The following is a 6,000-nucleotide window of genomic DNA, read 5'->3' on the forward strand; positions in this document are numbered from 1 at the left end:
GTGTGCTCAAGTTCATATTCATTGCATCGGTGATGCTATCTAGCCATCTCATCCTCTGCCGTCCCCTTCTCCTTTTGCCTTCAATCTTTCCCAGCATCAGGGTCTTTTCCAGGGAGTTTTCTCTTCACATTAGGTGGCCAAAATATTTGAGCTTCAGCTTCAGGATCTGTCCTTCCAATGAGCAGTCAGGGTTGATTTCCTTTAGGATTGACTAGGGATGTACGAAAGTCACTTACCTGGTCCCGCAGCTTGCTTCGCGGTGGGGGGGAGGCGCTTCGGTTCTCCCCCCGAAGTTCAGGCCGGGGGGGGGAGGCACTTCGCCTCACCCGGCCGAAATTCAGGCCGGGGAGAAGCACCCCGTCTCCCCGGCCACAAAATAAAAAAGTGAATGTTAAAAAAAAAAGCACACACACACGATTTATGTAGCCTATCACGGCTAGATTTCCAAAGTCTCTTATTTACGTTCCCTTATTTTCACCGTAGTCTACGTAAATCTTTACGTAGACTACCCCTGTCCAAATAAGGAATGCAAATGGCGGCGCCCATGGGGCGCCGCCATTTGCATACGCGCTTTTTTTTTTTCCAAAGTCACCCGTGATAGGCTACGTGACAATTTACGTAGCCTATCATGGCTGACTTTGGAAATCTAGCCGTGATAGGCTACGTAAATCGTTATGTAGCCTATCACGGATGTGTGTTGTTGTTTTTTACTGTACTTTTTTTTTTGTAATGGCGGTGGCGGCAGCCGGTCGGGAGACCAGCCGCCGCACCTGCCCCCGCCCCCGCCGAAACGCTGCCGGGACCCGCTGCCAAGAGGGACATTCGCCGAAGGTAAGTCCCATCCCGGGGGGGGCGGGGGGCCAGTGGAGAATTTCCCCACCAATTTCAGGGGGCCGAATGCGTCGGCACTCGGCCTTCCAAAGATTCATGGAGAAATTCTCCGCCATCCCTGGAAAAATGGTCCACAAGTCCATGGAATCTGCCCAACTGGGGAAAAGCTGATCCACTGTGGAATCTGTGGATCAGTTTCATAAACATCTGAACTCATTTCATTCCATTGCAGATTTCTCTGACAGCCCTAGCACTGTGTCTCTGTGAGCCCACAGTTTAGTGTCAGTGGTTCCAACCTCTTGCGCCATCTGCACAGTCTTATGCTTGAAGCACATTATTGTTGATAGCACAACAAGAGAAATATCTGGGAGGTTGAAAAGCCACCTGGGTGAAATATGAGTCTATGCCTATGTTTATTAGTACCCATCACTTGAAATGGTGTGGGACTTCAGTTAGGGATGTATAGACTCTGTAAAATCCACTCCGTCTGCATTTCACAGATTGTGTCAGGCACCTTTTGTTCTGTTGTCCGCTCACAGATGGATGCAGATTTTTTTCGTCATGTGGAAAAATACACAAATAATTATATAAGAGGTTTTGCAACAATTTACATAATGTACCTTAGTATGTAACGTTTAACATATTGTCCCCCATTCCATTCCATCCCACTTTTCCTCAGTGGGAACTTGTGCATTTTTCTACTAATAAATATGCATAAATATTGGGAAAGTAAAAACACACACGCACACACAACCAAAAGTCCACAGAGTCCACGTGGCCTGAGGGGGTCGCTCTGCAGTTGATTCCGCAGGTCAGATTCTTAGAAATCCAAGCTCATTTTAGTCGGTCTCAAATTTCTCCAGCATCCCTACCTTCAGTATCCATTCCCTGTCCAGGCGAAAAGAAAAGAATGAGGCAATGGCACCTTACGAGTATTGAGTCTCACATTCATTGAGTTGAATGTGTGACTGTCCAGGTCTTACTCCTCAATATTAAAATGTCACTGCAAAAGCAATATTAACAGCTCAACACATGTGTGATCATTCAGCGTGATCTCTAGCTTGCAATGCCCGCTAACCCGATAAAAGGTCCTCTACCTGTCCTGGCAAGTAGAATTTCAAAAGCAATAAAGGACATTATGAAATTCAGAACCAATAAAGGGCATCTCTGTGTGTTTCTAGGCAACCATCCACATGAATCTCCAAATACCCTTCTGTCCCTTTCATGAAAATGTTTCATGGTTGCATAAAGCCAACTGTCATGTTTCAACAGTCATGGTGGAACCGGCAGCAGCTCAAAGAAATAACTACAGGTTCAATGTGACTGAGTTTCAAATTCATAATTGTTTTTCTGCCAACACAGGTGAGATTCCCAGGGCTTCTTGGAGAATATAAACACTGAAAAATAGATGTGGAGAAGAATAACTTGTTAAGGCTGAAATGGAACACTTTTATTAGTTTGTCCTGAAGAGACAAATTATGGCAGTTAAAATGTATAGTCAATACTCTATGAGGTATGCATGATATAGCTTTGGCAGCATGCAGAACAAGAAAACCGGATTACTTGATTTGGAATCAAGGAAAATGAAAAAGAGTCAGGATTATATGGCCAATTCTCATGGGGCTTGAGTTTGTAATAGGTACTGAGTATAATGCCAGGAGCTATAGCTAGAACCTTTTTGTCTGAAGATGTAGCTTAGAAGACCAGGCCAGTGCTACATTTGGCTTTCTTTGGTAAAGATGTGTCTGGATGATCATTCAGTGATCCTTAGCAGGGACAATAAAAATAATTCCATAGCAGAGCTTTGGCAAAGAAATAAGTGGTTTGCCTAATTTTTTATGACAGCCAAACACTAAATCAAAAGAAAATGTAATGTGCTTTTCCAGCCTCTCAGAGGCAAATCAAAGTGAATAATTCATAGATGCTGGTTCAAAATGTTTTGGTGAAATATTCAAGTCATGGCCTCTATACCACTGTTGATCTTATGTAATTAGCTGTTTCAAGTACTCAGCATGAATGCCAGAGAAAACTATTGCTATTTCAATCAGAAACATCCTAAAACTCTGGGTACCCCCCCCCCCCGGAATTACTATTTCCCTTAAAGACATTTGGACTATCATGTTCCTTTCAGGGTTAATTGCAGTTGACCAGCCATAAGGCACAACAGCAAATGGTCACACAGGCTGAAGCTGTTTGACTGAGAAGATTACATGTCTTGTAATGATAGCAGACGTTTCCTTATCCCACTTGTCGACTGTGGCTGACAGTGAAGCAAGACAGAAGTCTTTCAGTGCTCTGCAACTTGTCTCTCTCTCTCATTCTAAGAACTTCAGAGGGTTGTGTGAGATGAGATAGCCAGTGTGGCATAGTGAATAGAATGGCAGGGAGATTGGGGTTCAAAACTCTTCTCAGCAACCTGGGTGACTTTGGACTAGTCACTGTTCTTAGCCTAACTGATCTCACAGGTTTGTTGTGATGCTAAGATGGAATAGTGCCCATGTATACCACTTTGGAGATCTTTGGTAATAGGGTGTGATACACAGATGGTCAGTAAATAAATTCTGAGGCACTTAACAGATTATAAAGTGCTAACAAAACCATTATTTTTTATTACAGTTCTTCAACAGAAACTTTCATCATGAAAAACTGATTTCAGCTTTACAGCAATAAGTACTAATGTTCCAAGGTGTTTAAGAAATGATAAAAGCTATTAATGATCATGTTGCCAAATACCTGCTTTAGGGGTGCTCATGCAGACCCCACCTTACAGTATCCCTTGTCTCAGATGCAGGGTCATACACACACACACACATACACACACACACACACACACACGATGCCAATTTAAAATATTATGTGATAACTCATAACGTGAAACTGTGGGGGGGGGGGAATAGAAAGTGCAGAGTATGATATGCCTCACTTCAGATATCCCACCACAATCTATTTTGCATCTTTCCTTGTCCTTTTGAAAATGAATAAATGTGTCAAGTTAGCCTTTCAACCTGAAATGTAAAATGGTGTCCTGAGTGGGCACACCAGCTTTCATTCCAATGTCTCAAATGTCATCTTGTATTGCATTTTCTTGTACATTTTCCCATGCCAGTCAATTACCATTCCATTATCAGGTATGGGGAAGGGTTCTTCTGGGTGTTATGATGTTGTGTGTATTAACTCTGGGTTTAAAATGTGCACAATCATGTATTATTTTAAACATTATCTTAAATACAGTGTTTGAAATATAATGTATCTCTTACCTCTACCAATATATATGAATGGAACCAAACCAAGTTAGGGCACAATCCTATGGAGATAGGCAGATGCCTCCGAACTCGGAGGTGACCGCCTATCCAATGTAGGGAAGGAGAAGTGCTGTGGGGATCTGATTTCGGCTGTCTAGCTGCGAGGAGGCAGAGCGGGGGAAGCGGCTGCCGGATGACACATAGGATGTGTCGTACTGGCATTTCTGCCTTCCCTTCCCCGGAAGCCCCCAGGAATACCCTGTTCTTGCCACTCCATGCTCCTCTTGTGAGCGTGGAGTGTAGGGCCATTCTGAGCTGCCTGCAAGGCAGCATGGGATGGGGGTAAGGTCTGTTCCTGGAAACCCACATATCCTATGCTGTCTAGCCGCTGACTAGCGGCCATAGGATTGTTCCCTCTATTGCATTTAGTTCCCATTGACATCAATCGGACATAAGCCATGGTGGCTAACTTCTCCTATTGATTTCAATGGGAATTCAGTTTAATTCTGGATCCACACTATTTTTTATAAGAATGGAAACAGCAGTGTCTACATTTTCCCCACACAATAGATCAGATTTAAGTTTGAATTCTTACATTTTAATTTAATTGATTCTTTTCGCCCTCTTAAAAAGAGGCTATATGCATGGGTTCTGCATTTTCTTACCTCATTTCTATTCTGACATAAAATATTCATTCTGTCTGAATAGATTATAAACTTTTTAACGAATTTCCTTTCAGTCTTGGGATTTCTTTTCTGCTTTGATTGATAGCTGTTTACTAAATAATTTGCTACATAATATACCCAGCAATGTATTTTTCAATGACATGATTGCTGGAATAGACATTTCATTTTTTTTTAATGGCAGTGGGATTCTATTAGAAAAATAATAAGTGGACAACAACAATGGTCTCCTAACTACATAAAGTGAGTGATCTGGAGGCTGTTTAACATGATACATTTGTGTGGGGGCCACTGAAATCATCTCGATACGGTGACTGCTCCACCCAATGAGTTGTTTTGTGTATACTGTGGATTAGCCCCCATTGCACAGTTTGTCTACATCCTACCACAAGCAACAACCAGGAATGTTTAATAGAGCCATGGAAACATAATGGGATCAGATCTGCATGGAGATGTGGTATTGATAAAATGGTTGCCACTTGGGCTGAATCTATACATAGCAATTATACCGTCATCATACCGTTATCAAAACTATTGGTGCCCATTGGTGTCATGTGTACCAAGAGTTATGATCATGTTATGATAACAGTATAACTGCTATGTGTAGATTCAGCCTTGGTGGAGCCAGTATACAACTGTAGTTTCAGGTGGCCACTCGCAAGACTAGTTGGGCATTATATACACAGGGCACAATCCAACAAAGTGATATACATGTTGGACTGTGGCCATTAGAGACACAGTCAGTTCAAGCCCATGTGAGTAGAAGTATTTTATTGTACTAAATCCCCCCCCCCGCAAAAAAAAGAAGCTGAGCCAAGATGTTATTTTTTTCAATTTATTATTAACATTTATATACCACCTTGTTTGCTAAGAAGACATCAAGGTGTTGTACAACAACTTAAAATAAATTATAATAAATTCTTAACACAATTAAAAAGAGAACACTGAGAACAGTAAAACATTAAAATGGGAGATAAGGGCTGGATGTGCCTGATCTCGTCTGATCTCAGAAGCTAAGCTAAGCAGGGTCAGCCCTGGTTAGTACTTGGATGGGAGACCACATGGGAATCAGGCTTCCTGCACTGAGCAGGGGGTTGGACTCGATGGTCTTGTAGGCCCCTTCCAACCATATGATTCTGTTCTGTTCTGTTCTGTTCTATTCTATTCTATGACTAGACACAGAATTTAAAAGGCTAAATTAAAAATATGTGTCTTTGAACTTCCTCTAAAAGCCAGAAATGAGG

The sequence above is a fragment of the Heloderma suspectum genome, chromosome 3 (assembly GCF_057233095.1).
Source record: "Heloderma suspectum isolate Gila_16-S chromosome 3, 16-S_ref, whole genome shotgun sequence".
NCBI classification, from domain to species: Eukaryota; Metazoa; Chordata; class Lepidosauria; order Squamata; family Helodermatidae; genus Heloderma; species Heloderma suspectum.